The sequence below is a fragment of the Giraffa tippelskirchi genome, chromosome 11, assembly GCF_054371585.1.
Source record: "Giraffa tippelskirchi isolate mGirTip1 chromosome 11, T2T-mGirTip1v1.2.pri, whole genome shotgun sequence".
Lineage (NCBI taxonomy): Eukaryota > Metazoa > Chordata > Mammalia > Artiodactyla > Giraffidae > Giraffa > Giraffa tippelskirchi.
The window spans coordinates 37,292,256-37,319,823 of record NC_137285.1 but is presented as its reverse complement, the minus strand read 5'-3'; the positions used below and the strand labels follow the sequence as shown (position 1 = coordinate 37,319,823).

General features: G+C 35.8%; 1 long non-coding RNA gene across 1 annotated transcript in view; it reads left to right on the top strand.

The window, feature by feature from the left end:
* Window positions 1–27,223, top strand: part of LOC145525358 (uncharacterized) — a 41,312-nt gene extending 14,089 nt beyond the window's left edge. The window contains exons 2-5 of the long non-coding RNA XR_014068131.1: window positions 22,666–22,746; window positions 24,118–24,267; window positions 24,558–24,628; window positions 25,848–27,223. This is a non-coding gene — a long non-coding RNA (uncharacterized LOC145525358). The remainder of the gene's footprint in view (window positions 1–22,665; window positions 22,747–24,117; window positions 24,268–24,557; window positions 24,629–25,847) is intronic.
* Window positions 27,224–27,568: the final 345 nt, after the last annotated feature.

Below are 27,568 nucleotides of genomic sequence, written 5' to 3'. Positions count from 1 at the left end.
AAGTCTGTCACTGTTTTCATCATTTCCCCATCTATTTGCCATGAATTGATGGGACTGGATGCCATGATCTTAGTTTCCTGAATGTTGAATTTTAAGCCAGCTTTTTCACTCTCCTCTTTTACTTTCATCAAGAGGTTCTTTAGTTCTTCTTCGCTGTTTACACCAGTGCAAATTAGCTAAAAGGCTAGGAATACACAAAAGGGGTTAAAAACAGCTTTGGGGAAGTGAAAAATACTTCTCTGTCATGTATATCTTTGTAAACATGATTTTTATACCATTCTCAATCCTTAACTCTAATTTCCTTTTGTATTTTTATTTTCTGTTTAAAAGTTTTTGTGCATTTTTGTACTTTGAATGCATCTTTATCTTGTTTCATTTCATGTAATTTTATGAACCCTCTTAAGTCTTTCTGGAATGAGATATGTATCTCTGTGCCGTGCCATGCTTAATTGCTCAGTCATGTCCGACTCTTTGTCATCCTACGGACTGTAGCCTGCTAGGCTCCTCTGTCCGTGGGAATTCTCCAGGCAGGAATACTGGAGCAGGTTGCCATGTCCTCCTCCAAGGGATCTTCCCAACCCAGGGTTCGAACCCACGTCTCCCACACTGCAGGTGTATTCTTTACCATTTGAGCTGCTAGGGAAGCCGAAGAATACTGGAGTGGATAGCCCATCCCTTCTCCAGGGGATATTCCCAACCCAAGAATCGAACGGGGGTCTCCTGATCTCTACGTGTATACATATATGCATACAAAGTGACCTTGTTTCAGCTACTTCTGTGTAACATATTTTATAGACACTTGTTAGGAAATCTTTATTGATTTGATTTCCCTAGACGTTTGACAAAAATCTCCCTGTAATGTTGTAGTCAATTTTGCAATAACAAATTACATGGATTGTTTTACAGTTTATGAACAGCAAAGAGCAGTATTCTGTTAAAAGTTAGCAAGGTTTTTCAAACGGTGCTTATAAAAATGGTCTCATGACAGGAACACTTTGGTTTTGTTTTCTTTCATCCTTGTTCATTGATCCCTGTGGAATTATCACTGAACCATGAGATTACTGATCCAGGAAAAACAGCTCCTGTGCATCACTAGATCATAATTCAGAACTGAAATGCAGGTCCACATACCCACTCTTCTCTCTGCCCTGCCAAATAGACGGTTGATTTTGTTGTGTTGTGGTGCTTTTTGTTGTTGTTGTTTTGTTCTTTGATGATCAAAACAGACACAGACAAAGAAAAGATAAAACAAAAAAATTAGAAAGATATCTACTATTTTGCAATTTGAGTATAAAAATAAAACAAGTATTTAAAAGACTATAAAAATTCACTGAGTGGGGCTGGTGGGGGGTGGGAGGTGGGAAAACTAGGACACATATTCATTAACAATCTGGAAAAAAAAAATTCCAAAGAACTAAGTGTTAGTGAGAAATATTGGTTAGAATACAGTTGTACAGAAAAATACAGGTATTAGGTAACTGAATCAGTAAAGAAAAAATGCTATGAATAATTGTTACATCTCTCAAAAGCTCTTGTTCTTGTGAATTTGTTTGTTTAGCTATGATGATTTCTAAATTACTTTAAGGCGTTGGTGCTAATGTTACAGAAATTAAAGCCTTTGAGATACCTTAGATTCATTCACATTTAATTATAGGTATTGTTTTGAAGGGTCTTGCGGATGTTCTTAGATTTAAAGTGTTAATAATGTATTTATTAAATATAATTTATGTCACATCTAACTGATAAAGGCCACTATAAAAATTATATATGTATATAGACAAGCACTAGTAGGGAATATTAAAAAATTCAACAATGATGTATCAGATTGATATGAAAATATTTTTTTCGATTTTTACTTCAAAATTATGTTGTTACTAGAATTGTTTTTATTAAAGTAGATGAAATACTCAGAAATATCTTTACACTGTACTGTACTTTATGACAATTTAGTAACTTCTAACATCTAATAATATTTGAAACTATCTATTTGTATATAAAATATAGTAATACTAATTTTCTTTCTGATAACTCACACTTTGAATATCCATATTCATGTAGAGAACTGTATAATTAAACAGAGGTGTAAAAATATCTTGGGTTTATCAATAAGAGATATTTTCCCTATATGATCTTGTGAGTATATTGAAAAGCTATCATCTACTTTTGAGGGGGAAAAGCGAATTCACCAGACATTACTAAGTAGTGGCAAAGAGCCATCCTTTGAAGGTGAATTTGAGTTCTGGAAATATCCCAAAGTCCTTGGTATCTAAAGTGTGGGGGATGTGATTAGACTGTTACAACTCTTACACATTAAATTGAATGTACATTTTTTGGAGATGGACAAGACTTTCTGATTGTGAAAGCATTTGAACAGAAGCTCCTTCCAAGAGGTAGCTTAAATGAGTTTTAAAGATATTTCTGCCTTTACTAGGAAGTGTGCTACAAACTTATCTTCTCCAATTTGTTTTGGAAGTAGGGTAGTGAGAATGCAGCTTCAAAGTGACCCAGAAAATAATTTTAAAAGAAACGCTCTCCAACTGTTTTCATAAGTGACAGTGAAGTTTTAAACATTCTACATAACCTACCAGTGTGACAGTTTTGAAGGCACCACTGTGTATCTTGAATTCTAATTGAGATACCTAACTAAATTAAAAAAAAAAAATAGTAATACAAGGAACTGGTCCATTGGGTTAGTTGGTATCAGTTATTCAAATATATTTCACCTCCACTATAGTGGCTGAGAGTGAGGAGACTCCAGGCTCATCTAGGCAGGGAGGGGCTTTGTGGAGAGCATTTCTGTGCTGATTCTAGAGGCTTTCCAGAGGTTCTGTAGTCTCCTTGGCTTGTCTGCTGACGGATGCGTGGCTTTCCAGAGCCTCTTTGTTCCCAGCCATGGTTCACTTTCTGAATTACTTGGAAACTCTGATTCATATGCAGAGCTTTCCATTACTTTCTTAGAAGAGAAGCACAAAACTTTGTTCCTTCTTCTCAACATCTTCTCTATTTTCTTTACTTTTACTATTAAAAAAAAAAAGATCTGTCGCTATGAAAGTTAAAGTGCTAGTAGCTATCATCTGACTCTTTGTGACCCCATGGGCTGTAGCCTGCCAGGTTCCTCTGTTCATGGAATTCTTCAAGTAAGAATAGCGGAATGGGTAGTCATTCCTTTCTATAGTTTTGTCTTTTGATCTATTATTATTATTGTTACTATTATGATTATCATTATTTTGAAACTCATTCTCTCTCTGTCCATCAAGATTCTTTTGCTCAGTTCAATCTGGACTATATCTTAAAAGGTTCCACTTACTATTTTCTATTAAATGCTAAAAAATTTCTCAATATTTTATGTTTACATATATAACACAACATGCTTAGATATATTTTAATACTGTAACCATAATTCCTGTCTTTACCTTTCTATATACTCTCTTGATATGAAAGAGTTTTTCTTTGATATGCTCTGAGGTAGGAAAAAAATAGGTAATTTTAAATAGAAGAAGTGAAGTTAGTAAATTCTTAATAAACTTTTGTCACTCTCAACACAACTAAGTTCAATGAAGCATAACTTTATGAACAAGATCAGGAACGATGGTTGCATTTGTTGGAAAAATCACTGTTTGGTTTATATTTTTGTATATAGCTGTATCACTATGAATATACATTCTAAAACATCATAAACATGTTTTCTCATTTTTATAATATAGATACAAAAATGACCTCATTACTTCAGGAGTACTATGAATATTGTTTGTGGTCATTTTGATTAATTCCTATGAGACTTCTATAAACTAAATGCTGAAAAAATAATGTGCCAAAAGTCATAATCATTTTTTAGATGGTATTTATTACTGAGACAGATTCTGTTATTTGTTTTCCAGTTCAGTAGACAGGGAATGATATTCACTGTTGCTTGTTACACAAAGTCTATTTACACAAAGAAAATACTCAGATTTACTAACAGCAGTTCTGTCAAGGTATTGCATGTAATTTGCCCTCTATTTTCTTTAACCAAATTTCTCTTTGTATTGTATGGCTCCACTTTGCAATCTTGAGTCTATGAATGAAGATAAACAAGAGAACATGATCTACGTTTAGAAGAGTTCTCTCTTTGCAGTCATATGAGAGCAAAATACTCCCCAGCTGCGTGCTGCTACAGAAAGTAATTAAATTTAATAGTAGCTGCCCTTAATTTATGGGCGCAAAGGGAAATGATCATATTTAAAATAAAAGTGACAGCTTTGAAATTAATACATAGGGCACTGTAGCCTGTCGTCAGTAAAACAGCTCTTGCAGCCATTCAAAAGGATGGCATTAGAGGTATTTGTTTTTTCTACTCCTGTCCATTTGTACTTTTAAAGGAAAAGTAATTTCTTTATTAAAAATATCACTGACCTTCTGATGAGAAGTTTTCTCTGTTTATTCTTAAATGGCTATATCAAAGTTTTGATACCATGCTTTTTGTTTTAAAGGATTTCCTCAGCCTCTGCTTTGGCACTCCCATCTACTCCAAAATAAAGCACTGAAAAGAGATATTAATTTTCCAATTAGAGTCTAATGAGATATTGATTTTCATTGGATTTGATGTGGATAATTTAGGTCTCAAAATCAACAAAAGGATGTTCCTGTTTAATCATTCTAAGTGAAACTGTGATAATTTGCAAAGTCATGGATATATTATATACTATGTTTACTTAGATGAAATTTTTAAAAGTTAAAATTAAATATATAAATGATATAAATTAATTTCTGAAAAAAATTTAAACTGCAGATTGTTTTCAAAAACAAAAAATTATCTTCAAGAAAGCAATAGTTGCAACAATGTAAGACATTAGATACACTCTTTGGATATTAACATGTTTTGCAGAATGGAATAATAATGGAATCAGGACATGTGATTCTAAGTGGATTTAACTTACCTCATATATCTTGCAGTTATGCTGAATTGATCCCATAATACAAATCAGGAGAATCTCTAGTTCAGCTCAGTTCAGTTGTTCAGTCGTGTCCAACTTTTTGCGAACCCATGAACCGTAGCACACCAGGCCTCCCTGTCCATCAACAACTCCCTGAGTTTACCCAAACTCATGTGCATGGAGTCGGTGATGCCATCTAAGCATCTAACCGTTATTCAATATTTTCCGGGCAATCCTGAGTCCAGCTTGTGCTTCATCCAGCCCAGCGTTTCTCATGATGTACTCTGCATATAAGTTAAATAAGCAGGGTGACAATATACAGCCTTGACGTGCTCCTTTTCCTATTTGGAACCAGTCTGTTGTTCCATGTCCAGTTCTAACTGTTGCTTCCTAACCTGCATACAGATTTCTCAAGAAGCAGGTCAGGTGGTCTGGTATTCCCATCTCTTTCAGAATTTTCCACAGGTTATTGTGATTCACACAGTAAAAGGCTTTAGCATAGTCAATAAAGCAGAAATAGATGTTTATCTGGTACTCTCTTGCTTTTTCAGCATCATCTTTCAGGATTTGAAATAGCTCAACTGGAATTCCATCATCTCCACTAGCTTTGTTTGTAGTGATATTCCTAAGCCACTTGACTTCACATTCCAGGATGTCTGGCTCTAGGTGAGTGATCACACCATCGTGATTATCTGGGTCGTGAAGATCCTTTCTGTACAGTTCTTCTGTGTATTCTTGCCACTCTTCTTAATATCTTCTACTTCTGTTAGGTCCATACAATTTCTGTCCTTTACTGAGCCCAACTTGCATGAAATGTTCCCTTGATATCTCTAATTTTCTTGAAGAGATCTCTAGTCTTTCCCATTCTATTGTTTTCTTCTATTTCTTTGCATTGACCACTGAGGAAGGCTTTCTTACATCTCCTTGCTATTCTTTGGAACTCCGTTCAAATGGGTATATCTTTCCTTTTCTCCTTTGCTTTTGGCTTTTCTTCTTTTCACAGCTGTTTGTAAGGCCTCCTCAGACAGCCATTTTTCTTTTTTGCATTTCTTTTTTTTGGAGATGGTCTTAATCCCTGTCTCCTGTACAATGTCACGAACCTCCGTCCATAGATCATCAGGCACTCTGTCTATCAGCTCTAGTCCCTTAAATCTATTTCTCACTTCCACTGTATAATCATAAGGGATTTGATTTATGTCATACCTGAATGGTCTAGTGGTTTTCCCCCACTTTCTTCAATTTAAGTCTGAATTTGGCAATATGGAGGTCACAGGAGTCAGCTCCTGGTCTTGTTTTGCTGACTGCATAGAGCTTCTCCATCTTTGGCTGCAAAGAATATAATCAATCTGATTTCAGTGTTGACCATCTTGTGATGTCCATGTGTAGAGTCTTCTCTGTTTGTTGGAAGAGGGTGTTTGCTATGACCAGTGTGTTCTCTTGGCAAAACTCTATTAGGCTTTTCCCTGCTTCATTCTGTACTCCAATGCCAAATTTGCCTGTTACTCCAGATATTTCATGACTTCCTACTTTTGCATTCCAGTCCCCTATAATGAAATGGACATCTCTTCTGGGTGGACTTTAAACAACACAATCATAGAAGCAATTTTATTTCTATTTACTTAAACTTGGCTAACTTTATTCCCAAGCTAGTTCAAACTGTGAAGAAGCTTATATTAATTGTTTCCACTTTTTATTCTTTTCAATAACAAACCTGTTTGATTTTTTAAAATTCATATTTTATTCTTTGGAATATTTTCCTAAAATTTCAATCTATATTTTCTAAATGGAAATGAAATTGGCTTAGGTTAGACTATCATCAAGAACTGACAATTCATATAAACTGTTATTTAATATTTTTATTCTATGGCACCTTAGGGGTTAGAACAGACTGAACAATGGTGGCCACATAGACACCACCCAGTGAATATTAGTTATAAGTATTACTTTTTGACTTTTAAGTAATTGAAATGTAAGATGAAATATTGATTTCAATTCAGTTCAGTTCAGTCGCTCAGTCGTGTCTGACTCTTTGCAACCCCATGAATCGCAGCACGTAAGGCCTCCCTGTCCACACCAACTCCCAGAGTTTACCCAAACTCATGTCCATCGAGTCGGTGATGCCATCCAGCCATCTCATCCTGTGTCATCCCCTTCTCCTTCTGTCCCCAATCCTTCCCAGCATTAAGGTCTTTTCCAATGAGTCAACTCTTCGCATGAGGTGGCCAAAGTATTGGAGTTTCAGCTTCAACATCAGTCCTTCCAATGAATACCCAGGACTGATCTCCTTTAGGATGGACTGGTTGGATCTCCTTACAGTCCAAGGGACTCTCAAGAGTCTTCTCCAACACCACAGTTCAAAAGCATCAATTCTTTGACGCTCAGCTTTCTTTATCGTCCAACTCTCACATCCATACATGACTACTGGAAAAACCATAGCCTTGACTAGACGGACCTTTGTTGGCAAAGTAATGTCTGTGCTTTTTAATATGCTGTCTAGGTTGGTTATAACTTTCCTTCCAAGGAGTAAGCGTCTTTCAATTTCATGGCTTCAATCACCATCTGCAGTGATTTTGGAGCCCCCAAAATAAAGCCTGACACTGTTTCCACTGTTTCCCCATCTATCTTCCATGAAGTGATGGGACTGGATGCCATGATCTTAGTTTTCTGAATGTTGAACTTTAAGCCAACTTTTTCACTCTCCTCTTTCACTTTCATCAAGAGGCTTTTTAGTTCTTCATTTTCTGCCATAAGGGTGGTGTCCTCTGCATATCTGAGGTTATTGATATTTCTCCAGGCAATCTTGATTCCAGCTTGAGATTCATCCAGTCCAGCATTTCTCATGATGTACTCTGCATGTAAATTAAATAAACAGGGTGACAATATACAGCCTTGACGTACTCCTTTTCCTATTTGGAGCCAGTCTGTTGTTCCATGTCCAGTTCTCACTGTTGCTTCCTGACCTGCATACAGGTTTCTTAAACATTGATAAAAAATAATTTCAAAACTTTACTTTGTGAAAATTGCTGTGTTAGCTGCTGAGGACAGACAAGATTTGTTCATAAAGATTCTACATCCTAAAAGGCAAAATTGGATATGCGTTATATATGAGATATGTATCATATAAGATAGATTTCTATGTTATATTTTATACATAAACATATACGTACATATATATATGTAATACTATACATATTGATTGATACTATACATATTGATTGATATACAATTGATTGATAGCTCAACAAGGCAGAGAGTAATAATTTCAATGAGACATAACAATTAAAAGTGTAGAAAATGAGATTTCTTAATGTAAAGGTATGACTTAATGATGTTTCAATTTCAGAAATTATTTAGGCATTCATCTTTGCTCCTTCTACCCTGTAAACTATTAAAAATCCCCTAGTAAGTTATTTAAGAGATATATTCTCAGTTTATAATATTTGCAATGAGTAGGAAACAACTACATCAAGGCTGTATATTGTCACTCTGCTTATTTAACTATCTGCACAGTACATCATGTGAAATGCCTGACTGGATGAAGCAAAAAGTGGAATCAAGATTGCTGGAAGAAATATGTATAACCTCAGATACACAGATGACGTGACCCTTATGGCAGAAAGTGAAGAAGAACTAAAGAGCCTCTTGATGAAAGTAAAGGATGAGAGTGAAAAAGTTGGCTTAAAACTCAAGATTCAGAAAACTAAGATCATGGCATCCGGTCCCATCACATCATGGCAAATAGATGGGTAAACAGTGGAAACAGTGGCTGACTTTATTTTTCTGGGCTCCAAAATCACTGCAGATGGAGATTGCAGCCATGAAATTAAAAGATGCTTACTTCTTGGAAGAAAAGCTATGAACAACCTAGACACCATATTAAAAAACAGACATTACTTTGCCAACAAAGGTCCATCTAGTAAAAGCCGTGTTTTTTCCAGTAGTCATTTATGGATGTAAGAGTTGGACTATAAAGAAAGCTGAGCACCAAAAATTGATGCTTTTGAACTGTGGTATTGGAGAAGACTCTTGAGAGTCCCTTGGACAGCAAGGAGATCCAACTAGTCTATCCTAAAGGAAATCAGCCCTGAATATTCATTGGAAGGACTGATGCTGAATCTGAAACTTGAATATTTTGGCTACCTGATCCGAAGAACTGACTCATTTGAAAAGACCCTGATGCTGGGAAAGATTGAAGGCAGGAAGGGAAGGTGATGAGAGAGGATGAGATGGTTGGATAGCATCACCAACTCGACGGACATGAGTTTGAGCAAGCTCCAGGAGTTGGTGATGGACCGGGAAGCCTGGCATGTTGCAGCCCATGGGGTCGCAAAGAATAGGACATGACTGAGTGACTGAACTGAGTGATTATGCTTAAATCAATAAAAATATTGATATTAAAAATAGTTCAATTTTTCAAGTCATTATATTAATATGCAGGAAAAAGATTTTTCTTGCAATATTATTTAATAAGATTATTTATACTCATAGATAATTAAAAGTCTATTTAAGAAGATTTTACTATTTATTATTGCTGTTAGTACTAGAAAATATATTTTTATCTTCCATCATAAGCTCATTTATTCTTACTGAGAAGAAATGAGGGTGTATGAAATCATAATACCTGTTATATAAGAACAAAAGATAAGTAACTGCTGTTCAGTCCCTAAGTCATGTCCGACTTTTTGCAGTCTCATGGACTACACAGCATGCCAGACTTCCCTGTCCTTCACTATCTCCCAGAGTTTGCTCAAACTCATGTCCGTTGAGTTGGTGAAATCAGTGGAAAGACCAGCTAATATGTGTATTCAAATAATTTAACTTATACACATTTTGGGGTTACCTTTTTGCTAAGTCTGATAAGTAACTGGTAAGTACTTTTATATTTCTACATAAGCACACTTTTCAAAGCAGTGATATCCTTTTATGTAGTAAGTGTAATCTGGCCATAAATAAAATAACCTATACATTTCCTATAAAAGTTCAAAGTGAAGATATATGCTTTCAAATTTGAAGTGTTCCGCAGAGATTCTTTTATGAACACAGGCGATTTATTACACAGTGAAGGTGACCATTTTAAGGGAGAAACTACTCCGCTGACACAGTTTTTTATGTTATTGCCCAGAATGCCTTACAAACTCTAATGAAGGTCATTATTTCCAAAAGCCCTTAAATTCAGAATACTTTATAGCTTTGAAAAGTCAATTTATTATACAACAAAGAAAATATTCAGTTGTGTATTTGTATCTTTTATACTGAAACTTTTTCCTTAGTAAAATGGAACCTCTTCAAGGAATATACAATATACCATATAAAGAAAGCTATATGGAAAACATTTTAAAGCTCTTAGATAATATATTACTTATATTTTATCTAAAAATGTTTTATTCCAAGCAAATGTATTGTCCTGAAATGTATCATCAATGTAGAATAGAGAAATTACAACTATGTTTTGACTGCCTGTTTTTAGAATAAGAAAATTGCTTTCCCTTATTAGGCGCATATTTCATCACTGATAGTGTTTATTTAATATAGTGGTGGTGAATTGCCAAGATTTGTGATGAAGACAGAATGTTTCATTTTGCACTTTTCATTCTAAGTTCTTGGGCTTCCCACGTGGCCCAGTGGTAAAGAATCTGTCTGCCAATTCAGAAGCCACAGAAAACGCAGGTTTGATTGATCCCTGGGTGGAGAAGATCCCCTGGAGGAGGAATGGTAACCAACTCCAGTATTCTCAGCTGGGAGATCCCATGGACAGAAGAGCCTGGCCATCTGGTCCATGGGGTCGCGAGAAGTTGGACACAACTGAGTGCACACACACACACACACACATCTTTACTGAAGTTGTAAACTTTCTCCATAGAGATCATGTGTTCATCTTTCTCAAATGGCCTGATATTATGATATTTCCTACTGCTTAATGAAGGCAGATTTTTAATTATTAAAAGAGAAAATATAATAGGGTGTGTTAGAATATTCTTAATATTTTACTTACTCTTGACCAACTAGGCATAAGTATATTTCTCTATGAAAGACATACAAAATTTATTATCTCTATGTTAGGTCATAATTTGAGTATTCAAGTTCTAAACAATTTAGAGAAGATAGTATATGTAAAGAATGAAGTGAAGATTTTTGTCTTTTTAACTGGTTTTTAAAATCCAATAACTAACTGCTATTTCACTGATCCCAAAGTTCATATGCCCAATAAAATATAGAGTAAGATTTCCTAAATAAAAGTATTTCTGGTGATAAATTTTGTCCAGCTTTTATTTAAAGGGAATAGGTATAAATTTTGTTGATCTTTTTTCTACCCAATTTTAAGAGTTGCCTTTTTTGGTTTTATCTATTTACTGTATGTGTGTGTGTGTGTGTGTGTGTGTGTGTGTGTTCTTTCCTAAACAGTGCCATCTTTTGCAGTGACTGCATTTGCCATATCTAGTTTCCTAAGGATCAAATTGCTATGCGTCAAGTGAAATTGAGTGAGTTTGTACATAAATATTCCCTTAAATGGGCTTACAAAATGAGTACACATTTTGATAATTAAGGAAAGATTCCTTTTTATACAAACAAATTCCATCCTCCCGTGTGTGATATGTGAACAATGCGTACATAATTATCATCACAATCTCGTGTCCTAAACACACTACCCTGGTAAAATATATTTTAACTCTCAACTCTGGATGAGTACAAAGCCAACTTTAGCACTCTGATCCTATAGTGACCAAAAAGAGAGAAAGATGTGTATTTTAAATCAGAAGTTTTGAATAATAGCAGACACCTTCTCTCCAATTTTAAACTAAAGGATAGAGGGGAGAAAAATCAAATAAATGAAGAAACAAACTATTTTCACAGGCTGGAAAGTGCAATTATGTTAATATACGGATTCTTACCAATTTGTTCTATTTATTTTGTAATGTAACTCCAATCACTTTGCGTAGGAATCATAAGGTAATTCTAAAATTTATATAGAAATGCAAAGGATCTAGAAGAGCAAAATCAGTTTAAAAAAGGATAAAGTTTGAGAACTTAGACTATCTGATATCAAGAGTTATTATGAATCAATCAATATTCAAAATAATCTTTTATTGGTGTTAAAATAAATATATATATAAGAGGAACAGAATCAAGAGTCCAGAAATAATCCCGTACACACACACACACACACACACACACACACACACACACACACACACACAGTCATTTTTATCAAAGGGGAAAGGGTAAAATTTCAACTTCAATCCTCATATCATACCATACACAGTATTTAACTTAAAACAGCTCATAGATGCAAGCACAAAATCAAACACTACAAAATTTTAGAATATAATATTCTTGACTTTAGGGTAGGCAAAAATTTCCCAGTCATGACACAAAATCACTAACCATAAAAGAAACATAATATGGTAAATTGGGTTTGAAAAATACCAAGTGCTGCAGAATGTATGGAGCAAATGAGACTCTAATATAGTGATTAGACTCTGTGTAACTCCGTGGACTATAGCCCACCAGGCTCCTCTGTCCATGAAATTAATTCTTCAGGCAAGAATACTGGAGTGGGTTGCCATTTCCTTCTCCAGGGGAATCTTCCTGACCCAGGGATTGAATCCAGGGCTCCTGCATTGCAGGCAGCCTCTTTAATGACTGAGCCACCAGGGAAGCCAATATAGTGATAGAAAAGTATAAAATAGTATACTTGCTTTGGAAAGATTTAATACTTTCTTAAAAAATTAAGCAAACATTCATCATAGTATCCAGCATATCCATTCCTGAGTATGGGCCCAAGAGAAATAAAAACAGATGTCCACAAAATATTGCGTACATAATCACATTGGCTTTATTCCTAGTAATCAAAAACTGGGAACAAACAAAATAGCTAACAAGAGGTGAACAGCTAAGCAAATGTGATATATTCGTACAATGGAATTCTACTCTGCAATAACAATAGTGAATGAACTATTGACCACAAAATAAAATGAATGAATTTCAAAAGCATATGCCATGTGAAGGAAGTCAGGCATAAAAAAGTATATATTAAGTGCTTTGTTTTATATGAAATTGTTTGAGCATGCATAATTAATCTCCAGTGAGAGAGACAGTAGATCACTGGTTACCAGAGACAACTAGGTATCCAGAGGAAAAAATAAATCTTGATTCCTATGGTATATCATATACAAAACTCAGTGCTAGAAGAATTTTAGACCCAAATCTGAAAGATTAAATGATCGAGCTTCTGTAAAATAACACAAAAGAACAAGTCCTTGGGATAGAAAAATATTTCTTCAGCATTATATAATAAGCCACATATAAAGAAAAATATTGATTAAATGGCTTACATTGAAATTAAGACCTTTCCATAAAAGTCACCCTTAAAAGAAATGAAACTACATATATGTACACAGTGTCTGATGTACATACCAACAAATAGGTTTCTAAAATATAAAAGATTTTCTATACATTGAAGAAAGAAATGCATAATAAAAGGATGAGTAAGCAAAAGACTTGAAATCCATTCCTCAGTGATTTTTTTTAAAGAAAAGTAGCTCAACATTATTAGTCATCAGGGAAAAGAAAATAAAGACCATAATGAGACACTCCTACATTCTTCTACAATGCTGGTATATAAATTAATAAAACCACTTTGAAAAATTATGTGGTAGTTTCTACTAAATCTTGCTTAATATGCACAACATCCCATGAAATTTTACTCCTAGGAATATACTCAGCAAAATTGTAAATATATGTGCACCAAAACATTATATTCAAACATAATAATAATATTTGAAATATATTTACTACCCAAAATCTGGAGAAAAACTATATACTTCTCAGACTGGATAAATGATCTCATAATTATGCAATGAAAAACTATGCAGCAATAAAAATGAACACACTACTGCTACACATGCTATCACGCATGTCTCACAGGTACAATGTTGAAGAAAGTAAGCCAGAGTAGGAAACAAGATTGTTGGGTTCCATTTCTATAAAGGCAAAACCAATCTACAGTGACAGAAATCAGAATGACAATTGCTTTGGGGGGTAATGACTGGAGGAGAACACAGAAAATGTTTCTGAAGTGATAGTTGTTGTTGTTTTTTGTTTGTTTTAATCATAGTGGAGATATGTACAAATATGTACAAATGCTTTGGACTCTGTGAATTTTTCTTTATATATGCTAATACTTCAATGAAAATTGTTTGCTTAAAAATGTAAGAGACTTTGGTGCACCTGTAGTGTCAGTTTAGCATTGAGAAATTAATATCTGGGTTAGCGGGCTTTTAAAAGAAATGTTGCATGGTATTTTTCTTTTAATCCCCCCAAAATTAGTCTTTTTGTGATAAAAAATCATTTTTAAATGACTCAGTTGTATTTTTCCACCTCTCATCATTAGATACACAAATTTATTTCTTGCAATTGTATCATATTATGTGTCATGCTACTTCACCATTTAAAAATCTAACTGGAGCATTTTTCTTCCCTAAGAATTTAGGATTATTCTATTCTATTAGAGAATAAATAATTTCAGATTAGTAAGTAAAACCATGATTTTATCCTTTTTTTCTTCAGTTCAGTTCAGTCGCTCAGTCATGTCCAACTCTTTGCGACTTCATGTTTTCTTAGAATTCTATTAATTAATACTGAAGTTGCCAAACAATATTTGAGTTATTGAAAATGTTTGCTACATTCCTACTTAGAAATAGCACAGTGAATATCAAAGTTTGCTAACTGAATTTTTTACCTTAAAAATCCCTTTATAAGTTTTCATTTGTTTATTTGTTTAATGAAAAGGAGTAGCCTGCAGGAATCTTTCCAAATAGAAACCATGAGTAAGGCAGGTTTATCCTGACTATGTACAAGCTTCGGTTTAAATAATTAAATTAGTACATTTTAAAAGATGCCAATAGCTTTCTTCAGTTCCTAAAAAGTGCCAACCTGGTTGTCAGAGATCTATGTTTGTTGCATTGTTTTGCTACTCTCAGGCTGAACAAACTATTTAAAACTAAACCTTTCTAATTCATAAGAGGATATGATAGTAGAGAAGTGTCTTAGAAGAATTCAGCATAGGATATCAGAACTCTCATGCCACTTATTGGGTAAAAAGGGAAGTAAGAAAGTTTTCCTGGTTTACTTGGGGTTAGTTTTAACAAAGGCTTCCTGGGGTGGGGCTCTTGGTAAAGAACCTACCTGCCAATGCAGGAGATGTAAGAGATGAGGGTTCCATCCCTGGGTTGGGAAGATCCCTTGGAGGAGGAAATGGCAACCTGCTCCAGTATTCTTGCCTGAAGAATCCCATGTACAGAGGAGCCTGGCAGGCTACAGTCCATGGGGTCACAAAGAGTCACACATGACTGAAGAGGTTTAGCATGCTTCAATTTTAACAAAATAGTTTCATCTCTCAGTTCATGGGCTTTCCTTGTGGTTCAGCTGGCAAAGAATCCATCTGCAATACAGGAGACCTGGGTTCGATCCCTGGGTTGGGAAGATCCCCTGGAGAAGGGAAAGGCTACCCACTCCAGTATTCTGGCTTGGAGAATTCCATGACTGCAAGTCAATGGGGCTGCAAAGAGTCAGACACAACTGAGCAACTTTCACTTTACTCAGTTCATACCTTGTATATTTCATAATAAAGTAAAGGTTAGATTCCTGAAATATGAGACTATATAGCACACAGTGACTCATTTCTATGTCAAGGGCATTCTAGATGTTTTAAACTTGTTTAAAAATGTGTTTATGTTTATACCACTGCATATGCTCCACCTTGGCCTTCATAGCTGCAGGGCCAACTTTCTTTGGCAGTAATTCTTAGGTTCTATCCGAAGATTATTTGCTTTTTTCCAGTTAGTGTGTGATAAGGAAAAGTCGATTCATCATGTAAAATTATCTGATGTTATTTGCCATATCCTGTCACTATTGCTATTTACAAAATCCACATAAGAGTGATATTTTCTTTTGATATGCTGTAGAGATCCTGCCATCATTTTGTTCATTTAAGTCAGCATTTTATAATGAGTTTATCTTTTCCATCCTAATATGCATAAAATTCCTAATGAACAAAAAGGATAATTTTTCTCATCTCAATATTCTCTGCACATGTTTGACATGTTCTGCACAATCAATTATACCACTGTAGTTATATTCTGTCTTAGTCTAGCTGTGCTACCAGGAAACCGTACAAAACAAATCATGATAATACAAATCATAAACATAAAATCAAGAACAATGTCTTCCAGACATTTTGGGATACTAAAATGATTAGAGAAGGATTGTATTTCCTTTATAAGAAGGTTGGGGGAATTGAATAAGAGTTTACTGCCTGATGATTTATTTACATCTTATCTGATTCAACATAACAAGTCTCTGTGAGGTAGAAATTCATAATTTGCATCATCTTGATGAAAACACCATACTTTCCAACAGTCATCCAGTTTGAAAATGGTGATACTGGGGATTGAAATCATAGCCCTTGTCAAAAATTCCCCACCTTTTGCCTTTGAGGAGGCTGCAATATGAAATATCTTTATAGGGAAGGAGTCACAAACGTATATAAAGAATAGTATTTCCTGAATAGGTGGATTCTCCTAAGAGGTGGAAATAAATTTTTATTGAAGATGTAATTCATGCAATATTTAGAAGCTGGATGAAATAATTTATCTCCAGCAAACTGGAGAGATTAAAGAGTCTGAAGAGCTAGATCATCTTTCAAGTCACTGGAAAGGAGAGCACCTAACCACTTAAGAAAAAAATCAGTGTTGGTTCATCAATTTATTTCTTTAAGAACATCATGCTCTTTCTTACATCTGACCTTTATATATGAAGTTCTGTAATCAGTCCTACACCTACTCTTTCTTCAAATTCATCTTGGAGGGTCTTGCCTGGTGGTCCAATGGCTAAGACTTAATTGCAAGGGGGCTGGGGTTCAATCCCTGGCAAGGGAGCTAAATCTCACATGCCTCAACTAAGACCTGGTGCAGCCAAATAAATAAGTAAATATTTTTAAAAATTCATTGTAGAGATGTTTCCACACACATATGTATTCCCTAATCCTTTCAATACCCTGTAAAGTTGGTATTATTATCTCAATTTTGCAGATGAGTAAAATAAGACCTCGTTGTTACAGATAGAAAAACACATTTTTTGTAATAGTACCAAGAAGCCTAGATCTAATTGATAAGCTATTAAAAACAGTTTCTAGATTTCCAACCTGGATACTTGTTAAAAGTTTAGATATTTTGTTGCGCTTCTTTCTCTCTACCTAATGTGTTTGAGAAAATTACTAAACTATGGGATCAGAAATGACACTTTTTACTAAAAACCAATGATCCCTTTTGTAGTAAAATATTTACCTGAAAATTTTAGTTTTTGATTGTAAAAGCTTTTAGTAGTAATTTGTAGTACCTTGCATTTTTCTCACCACTAGAATAATCAGAAATTTGTTCCTCATTAAATGTTCACTGGATCAAGAGCAATTAAAACTGTATAAATATTTGATAAAAAATCTAATGCACAGCAACCTCAAACATGAAGTTCAAGTACTTATCAACTGTTGATGTTGTTGAGAAAGCAATTAGTTCTGTGTCTCTGCTGGTTAACCAACCACAAAAAATGTTGTAACACCCAGAGAAGCACTTTAAGAGTTAAGAATGTGTACTTTATTCTCCTGAATTCAAATCTAACCACAATTTGCTGGCTCTGTGGTCTTGATCAAAACAGTAAGCCTTATTTTGTCCTCTTTAAAAATCTCTTTTAAAAAGGAGATAATGAGTGAGTGAGCATACGTGTTCCATAAAGGAGTTTGGAATTAAGTAGGATAGTGTGGGTGAAGCATGTCCCCCGCAGAAAGCAACCTGCTTATTCTTGCCAGGCTGCCTTTCCTCATCACGTTCCCTTCCTGTGACAAGTTCTTTTTCCTCCTCTCCTTCCCCTTCCCTCAACAAATCCACTTCCCCTCAGGTCTCGGGATACATTTTACTTCCTCAATTTTTTCTAAAACATTTTTTTTTTTAAACATGCAACATCTATGAGAAGATACAGTTTAGCTATTTGATGCCTAAGGTGTCAGGAAATTTCTAGGGCTAAAATAACTTTTGGGACTTTCTTAAAAACGTGGTCCAGTGCTTGAGAGTCTGCCTCCCAATGCAGGGGTTGTGGTTTGATCCCTGGTGGGTTAACTAGGTTCCCACGTGCCACTAGGCACCTAGGCCTGAGCCCCACATCTAGAGAAAGACTATATACTGCAATAAAGACACAGCACATAAATCAATAAATACATATATAATTATATATAATTAGCTTAAAAGTTATATATATACATATATATACCTAATTAATAATTTTTATATTAAATTTTCTCTTAAAATAATAGGAATGGCTTCTTTCTCCTGACTAGGCCTTTACTGATACAATCCAGTGTATAAATTCACATGTTCTTTACCCATATTTTTAAAAGAAACCTCTCCATTATCAGGGGTAGTAAATAATGAAAATGTATCATAGTTCAGCAATGTGTCATTTGACGACCTAAGGTTTATGTCCTATATTATGTCCTATATCCTATATTTATAACCTGATGCACAATTAGACATTTAGTGGTTTCAGCCCTGTGTTTACCTTTTTTTGGAAGTCTTTTTTGATGTTTAAAATTTTATCTATAACATGGTTTTTCTCATTATAAAATATAAATTAGCTTGATATAAAATAAAATCTGTTTATTATGTATTTTCACATCCTGAGGAAGTCTTCAAGGCTCTAAAAATATGTATGATTCTCAGTTCTCTAGACATCCTTGGGCGATAAATTTTCAAACTGCCTACTTTATGAAATGCAGTAAAGGGAGCTATAAATTAAATCAATGATTGATTAAGTGAATCATACTGTCTTATCATTCAAGCAATAAAAGTCATATTTTATGGGCTTTAACACCTTTCATCCACATTTGCTCTCTCTCTCTCCTCACCCCCTTTCTTTCTTTTTTCTCTCATACAGTTGAGAGTTTGAGGAAGAAATAAGACCGTGCTAAGAAGTATGGTCTTATTTTATTAAGTATTTATTATTATTATTATTATTAAGTATTTCTCGTCTTACTCTTTTTCATTGTGAAGTCATTTGCATGCTTTGTATAATTTAATTTTAAATAAGCCAATTTTAAATAGTGTATGCATAAATGAAGAGCTTTTAGTATCAGGAATGTCTTGTTTCAAACACAAATTCTGTCATGTATTATTTCTGAACTGTCACCACACTGTAAAAGCTTGCTACTCCCAATTTCGCATACGACCAGTGGTTACAGAACAACCGACACTGTGCTGAGCACAGTGTCAGGCACAGTTGATGTTGGAACTGAGACACATAATTCAGTCTGGTACACAAGATCAGTCTGGGCCAAGATACACAACCCGGAGCTATTTCAGGGAGAGCTCTAGGCTCATATACCTGTTCCTAAATTTCAATTACCCAGACTTCTGACTTGGATTAGTTCAATCTATAATATAACAGAGGCCCAGTAAATGCAACATAAAACAGCCTAAAGTGCGAATTGTCAGCAGGCAGCAGTAGAGATCAAAGAACGGGCTCACCAGCAGTTAGCAAGTCAGAGAAAAAGAAGAGAGACCTGAGATGTGCTGGTCATTGTCTAGATGCCCAAACTTCTCTCTTCTCCAACTGTTTTGAAGATTCCACAGCAATAGAATACATTTTTCCACCCCCAAATTTGGCTTGAATGTTTTCAGTGCTAGTGCCACAGATACACTGTAAGTGTATGGGATGTTTTATTACTCATGTGACAAGGATTTCTAGGAGGAGCACGGTGGCTCACAGGCAGGTCATAAACCAGCCTGAGAGATTAGGGGGAGAGAGGCTGGCTTGGGAGTCTTTTGGTGGTTAGGTGGTAGAGCAGTAAAAGTGTTCTAGTGGGTGTTTTGAACTTCCTGCCAGCACCGAAGGAGGGCTCACAGAGGCTTTCTCATTAGTTTGACCAGATGTGGGACAGAAAAGGAAAAGTGAAGAGTGAGGCTTAAAAGTTGTCAGCAGTGAAACATCAAAAAGTGAAGTGTTTATTATAGTTAGCTTCTGCATCAGAAACATTTGACCTTTTCCATTGTGTCCAGTTTATGAGTGGAAACCACCATGCCTTATGTGATGATGCATCTAGGTAACAATGGCACCAATGTGAGTAATGCAGGTTTGATCAGCAGCTGATTCTACTGAGTCTCATCAGAGAATGACCCTTACTGTGAGCATCTGTATGTGCAGCTCAGATTGTCAGATGAACAGCCACAATTGTCTTCTACATTCTGCAGCCATAGAAAGGATCATCTTTAATATGCCATTTTGTAGTCTTCCAAGTAATAGAACAGATGGCTAGGCCACTGGCAGCAGCTTAAGAGTTAGTAAAAATATGCCTGTTATATGTATGCATGTTATGTACAGCATTATATAAAAATATAACATGATCTACTGGAGTACTGTCTAAGGAAAGGGTCACTGCTTAAAATTCAACCTATTGTGATGACCAGCCTTTACCACAGTTGGTCTTCAGAGTTGTCAGTGGGGTGAGATTGTGGCTCTTATCCAGTGGCCACTATTAGCTTCCACTGATGAACAGTATCAGCGAATGATGCCCATTGATTAAACTCCTTATTGAGCATTTTTTAGACATTCAAGTGGGGGATGAAGTTTCCTTAAAGAAGGAACAGCATGTTTTCATGCAAATCTGAAATGTCCTAGGGTCAGGTCAGTTGCACTCTTGACCAGATTGTACCTGTTTAACCAAGAAAACCTACTGAGTATTTTCCATTTTGTTAGTCATTGAATTCAAATTGATGCGCTCCCAAATAAGGATGTCAGTGTAGAGGTACAAGGGCTCCAGGTGATTCTAGTTGTAAAGAACATGCCTGCCAATGCAGGTGATACAAGAGACTTGGGTTCGATCCCTGGGTCAGGAAAATCCCCTGGAAGAAGGCCTGACAACCCATTCCAATATTCTTGCCTGGAGAATCCCCGTGAACAGAGGAGCCTGGCAGGTCCATGGGGTCGCAAAGAATCAGACACAACTGAAGCAACTTAGCACGCACATAGAGGTACAAGCCTCGATGAGTCATGGGTACAAATTCAAGAGAAGTTTAGTAGCTGGTTAAAATGCGACTTTTTTTTTAAGTAAACAAAATAAATATAATTGGTACTTGCATCTGGCAGGCACTGTTCTGAGAAATAATCTCTATGAGTACTCTGGCAGCCATTAAATCTTTAACTAAAGTGTTGATTTTCATTTCTCTCTCTTGTAGTTCATTTTGCTTCTGTTTGATTACCCAGGAAGGGAGAGGGTAGAGGGTTAAGTGGAAGGGGAGAAGGGATTGATCCGTCCCACTACTATTTTTTTCCCTCGTGGTAATCTTTGAAAAGGTGAATTCTCTGTAACCCTTATGGGACAGGAGATAGAAGCATGTAGCACATCAATTCAATGGTATGTGCAGATGCCAAAGCCACTGCAATAGAGAATTGAATCAGCTGAAAGCGGCATCTGCAAGGCCATGTTAGCATCTCTGTCCCACAGTGACTTTGTCCCACAGTCTATAGATTGAATTCAGTTTCCTTCTCTGCCTATCAGACTGGGTAGAAAGTGACTTTGGTGCAAGGATTCAGTAGAACCATAAGCATTAATACTCCCCAAAGCTCCCCAACATGTTCAGACAAGTGCACTCAGCCTTGGCTCCCTTCTGAAGAGAGGTCTAAGATCCTGGCCTCATCCCTAATCATCTTTCTCCTAAAAGCTACACTTAGTCACTCAGTTGTGTCCGACTCTTTGTGTCGCCATGGACTATAGTCCACCAGGCTCCACTGTCCATGGGATTCCCCAGGCAAGAATACTGGGGTGGGTTGCACTTTCCTCCTCCAGGAGATCTTCCCAACCCAGGGATCGAACAAAAGCAGCTGAGGTCAAAGTAGAAGTAGCGAGGTGGATCAAGGGTACGGTGTGAAAGAGTGGCTCCATGCTAATAAGCAAGACTGTTGGCATTGACTTCTGGTTTTGAGAGGCATGACAGACCTCAACCCAACCAAAGATACCTCTGTGTTTTTGGTTCATCCAGTCTCTCTCAAAATTCAAGCTTCTCGTTGCCGATGCCATTTTTTTTTTTTTTTTTTTTAGCTTTGAGGACCTGGGCTTCCTACCCATAGTTACCTCATCTACCCACTGCAGCCGTAGTAGTTGCTGCCCCATTACCATGATATCTCTTCCTGTTCCTCCTCAGAGGAGAGTAGTCAGCAAGTAGATTCCACTTGGGCAGCTTGTAGCTTCAATTCTACTTGTTGCTGCTCAAGGTCATTAGCAGTTGGGGCACTACCAGCTTCTCTCTTGCCCACTATTTGGGTGAATGCATTCTCAGATCTGGGACTTCCCTGGTGACTCAGTAGGTAAAAAAATCCACTTCAATTGCGGGAAAGCTGGGTTTGATCTCTGGGTTAAGAAGATCCCCTGGAGGAGGGCCTGGCAACCCACCTGCGTATTCTTTCCTGGAGAATCCCATGGACAGAGGAGCCTGGAGGGCTGCAATCCACGGGGGTCACAGAGAGTCAGACACGACTGAGTGACTAAGCACAACCCAGCACAGCACGTTCCCAGATCTCAGGGTCTCTCCTAACTCTGAGCCTTCCTTCCACTTGCTCTCCCCAAAAGCCGTCTTATTCACGAACCCATCCACATCATGAAAACTTGCATTTCTGAAATTTAATCTTAACTTATCCTTATGACTAAAAGGGAGTCTGCTACTGTTTGCTGGTAGAAGACACAGGACTCCTGGGTCAGAGACAAAGACGTGTTAACTCGTAACACAGCCAGGTGCGTGAACATCAGCAGATTTGCTTCAGTTTCTCTTACTCCCAAGTCTCCTGAGGGTGAAGCGGGGCAGATGATAAACGTAACAGAGTGGATCTCATTATAGAAGAACTCTGAGATTGGGGAAATCTAGTTATTTTATGGGCTGAGCCTTCTCTTTGTCCCAATGGGAGATACACCTCATCCCTCAGTGGTACTCGAGGAAAAGACAATCCTGAAAAATGACACAAGACTCTGAATTTTTGGCACATTAAGCAACAACAAAAGACTGAGTGACCCATGGAAAACTGTCTCCCAACACTATAGAAAAAGTAAAATTGATCAAAATAGAAGCTTGTTCTCATCACGACAGTGATCGTGGACCATATATCCACCAGCTATATTTTCACTAGCCTCCATTTTTTCTTTCTCCATTGCTTGATGCCCATATGATTATTATTATTATTATTGAAGTAAGTTTTCATTAGAGAATAAATATCTTCTTGTTTATGGAACAGTGTTTGGGACTTTGATATTGGGTTTAAGCAAACTCATACAGGAGAAAAAATAAATCTGCTTGATACAGAGGGTAACAGAATACATTAGATATTAACATTTGAAGCTAATTCCTTAAGAACAGTAACTAAACTAGGAAAGCAGACACTGCATTTGAACAAACATATTTCTCAAGGCTTCATAATAGAGCCATAGCTTCATAATAGAGCCATATCTTTTTAAAATAATGAAGCTGGCATTAATCTCAGTTATGTCTGACACTGAATCTCTTTGTATTCCATTCATGCTTCTTCACAAAGAAAGGAAAGCAAGTGATATGTTCAGGACATATGAGTATGAAATGTAATAAGCTTCAATTCTTTCTTTGAAAAAAGGTTATCTATAATAAGACTATATAGATAATTTAAAGTTTTATTTAAACTAAATTAGAGACAAAAATAAGATAGAAAGTCATTTTAAAACCTAACATATTAAAACATTGTTAGGAATTCTCCATCTTATATTGTGGCTATGCCAATACTGCAAAAAGAACACTGACAAAATCAGGAAAAGTTTTCTCAAACACAGCTGACTATCTGCTTGAGATATTTCAGATGTTTTATAGGAGTTGTAAGCTGTCACTGTATTCATTCCAAAAAATACACCAAGAATACTATGAGCTAAAGCAAGTGTCTCTTTAGAATATCTAATTATGTATCATAATATAAAAATTAGGTAATAGTAATATAAAATCTATAACAAAATATATAATTATGTTATAATTATATAGAAATACATAATAAATGTATAGTATTGTAATATATAAACAATTTTGTGAGCTACTTACTATAAAGAAATATGTGAACTATTTACTAAATATGTGAACTACTTACTATATAGGGCTTTCCCTGGTGTCTCAAATGGTAAAGAATCTGCCAGCAATGCAGGAGACCTGGGTTTGATCCCTGGGTTGGGAAGATCCCCTGGAGAAAGGAATGGCTACCTACTCTAGTATTCTTGCCTGGAGAATCCCTTGGAGAGAGAAGCCTGGTGAGCTACAGTCCACAGGGTTACAAAGAGCTAGGCACGACTGAGCAACTAACACTAGTTAACTATATAAGCTATTTATAATTTATAGTATAAATTATTTCATATAAATTATATATAATGTAGTCTATAATATAATAGAACTACATATAGACAATTTGTGTATTTTAATACACTATGATGTACAATAATGTGCAAACCATTAAAAGATGTAAACTATTTTATGCACATTTTGACAGATAGTCTATTTAATTTGCAATTGATTGAAATATTCTTTGTTTTTTGCATTCTAGTAACATGGTCAAGGCAATGGCACCCCACTCCAGTACTCTTGCCTGGAAAATCCCATGGAAGGAGGAGCCTGGTAGGCTGCAGTCCATGGGGTCGCTAAGAGTCGGACACGACTGAGCGACTTCACTTTCACTTTTTACTTTCATGCATTGGAGAAGGAAATGGCAACCCACTCCAGTGTTCTTGCCTGGAGAATCCAAGGGATGGGGGAGCCTGGTGGGCTGCCATCTATGGGGTCGCACAGAGTCGGACACGACTGAGGTGACTTAGCAGTAGCAGTAGCAGTAACATGGTCAAATCTATACTGCATTTTTTTTATGCTCAAAATATTGAAGAGGAGAATTCCAAATGTTTCAATTCTCTTAATTGCATCATTTAGAATGTAAAAGTTACTGTGATATTCTAAACTAAAAATAAGCATGGTATTAACATTTTTAATGAATAAAATATTGAGAACTAAAAAAATGTTTTGTATTATTCACAAAAGAAGCCCTCAGATTGTCACTGAACATATATTTTCTTTTACTCTAACAGCTTAAAAATACAAGTATTTGAGTTCTAAAGGGAAAATACCGATGTTGAAAACTGAAGTAGGGAAATAGTTTACTATTGACAGACATGCAGTAGAAGGAAGTGACAGATGACAATTTAACAGTGATAAGGAAGGAGAAGAAAATAGATAATAAGGTAGAAGATGAATCAAAAGAACTAGAAAACTGCCTGTGCCATTTTTCATGGGATAGTATCATTCTTTTCAACCAAAAGTGTAGCATGAAGAGATGACAGAGAAAAAGTACAACTCGGTCAGATTTTCCAAACTTATGTCAAAGACCAGGAGATGACAACCCTTCACCCACATTCTCTCATTTGGGTGACTCATGTAGGTATAGTGTTACATAGTCCAGTAACCCTCATAGTGAAGACATCTACTCAATTATATTGAGTAGATGTAAATATTCTGTTTAAGAAGTTACGTAGTGTGCTGCACATTTTTAAAATAGTTCTGGTCAAATGCTTATAATTTCAAAGCAAATTAAATATCTAAAGTGAAAGCTCATTAGCTATCTAGAAATATAATGATAGAGGATATATACAATGGATGCTTTATTTTGTCTTAACACTGTTGTTCCAGTGCTCAAGTGGAAATTTTACAAAGAACTTTGCATATGCCTAATTTCAGGCAGAATTTAAGGAAGTCTGAAGTTAGTTCCTGGCCATGCTAGTACTTGCAGTAGAGGGTTAGATCTTTGACTTTTGGCAAACAACTAACAGCTTAGATCTTTGACTTTCAGCAAATGCTAAATTACTCTATGCCAGGGTGGATGAAGCACAAGCTGGAATCAAGATTGCTGGGAGAATATCATTTAACCTCAGATATGCAGATGATACCACCCTTATTTCAGAAAGTGAAGAGGAACTAAAGAGCCTCTTGATGAAAGTGAAAAAGGAGGTGAAGAAAAAGCTGGCTTAAAACTCAACATGCAAAAAACGAAGATCATGGCATCCGGTCCCATCACTTCAGGGCAAATAGATGGGGAAACAATGGAAACAGTGATCGACTTTATTTTCTTGGGCTCCAAAATCACTGCAGATGGTGACTGCAGCCATGAAATTAAAAGATACTTGCTCCTTGGAAGAAAAGCTATGACCAACCTAAACAGCATATTAAAATGCAGAAACATTTTACTTTGCTGACAAATGTCCATCTAGTCAAAGCTGTGGTTTTTCCACTAGTCATGTATAGATGTGAGAGTTGGACTATATAGAAAGCTAAGCACTGAAGAATTGATGTTTTTGCCTGTAGCAGTCCTTCTCCTCAATTATCATCAGTGTTTCATTAGTTTCAGTGTCAACTGTGTTTGGTCATTGTCTGCCCTTCAGTTAAGCAGGTTTTACTGGTTGTTCTTAGGAATGTGGCATTGTGAGTGTTCTCTTGAACTTTAATTACTTATCTCATATTAAAAACTTGGATGAGTTTTATCAAAACTATCTCACTGTCATCATCACAAAGGCAGTGCTTTCTAATTACTCACTTGATAAACATCAGCATTGTGTGATTTTCATTTCTGTTTTTATTTTCAGTCATAAATATCCTCAAAACAGCGGATATATTTTATTATTCAGTTTACCTAAATTGGTTGAAAAGAATTTTCTAATTAAAGGTTGAGTTTGGCCTTTCAAACATACAAAAAACAATTGTATAATAAAGAAAAATATGTTTAGCATAAGATAATAGGTAAAATGATATAAGGTACAAAAGGCCTAATCTAAACACTAGTGTAGGCAAGACCAGGTTCAAGTTCTTGTGATGTGTACAGCACACAGGGTTTGTGCTCAGAAAGGCTCTGCTGTCTCTGTATTGAAATTCTCACAGATTTTGAACATTTTCATTTTGCAGTGGGCCCTGCAAATTATATAGCAGGTTCTGAATAAAAAGGAAGACGGTTTACTGGCTTACTGTAGATTGGTAAACAAAATCTAAATTGTATACATACATACGACATGTACCATAATGAATATTAAATTCTGATTGCAATTCATATTTCAGAGATCTGAATTTTCACTTGAACTTAGAAGACAGAGATGTTTTGTCACTGTTTTACTTTCAGTAATGATTTGTGATTGTGGAAATAAACTAGCTTCTCAGGTTTTGCCCAGTATAAAAAAATGATTTTGTCAGAAGCAATCATTTTGTGAAATATCAAACCTTAGAAAACAAAGTGGAGACTATGCCGATGTATGTAACAGGAAGGGTAGATTTTAGTTTCAGTTTACCAAGGCTTCCTTGGTAAGTTTTAAGTTTAGAGGATATTTGCCTTTGGTTGATGGGGTCAGTGGATGTCATTCACATTTAGATTAATTTACAGTTGTGTCCTACCAATGTGTCCTGGGACAAAAGTAAACAAAGGGAGAGGATAGAGAATATGTTAAGAATTCCTATAAGCCAAAGAAAAATGGCAACTAATCTGATAGAAAGACAAACAGATAATATGGACAGACAATTCAGAGACCA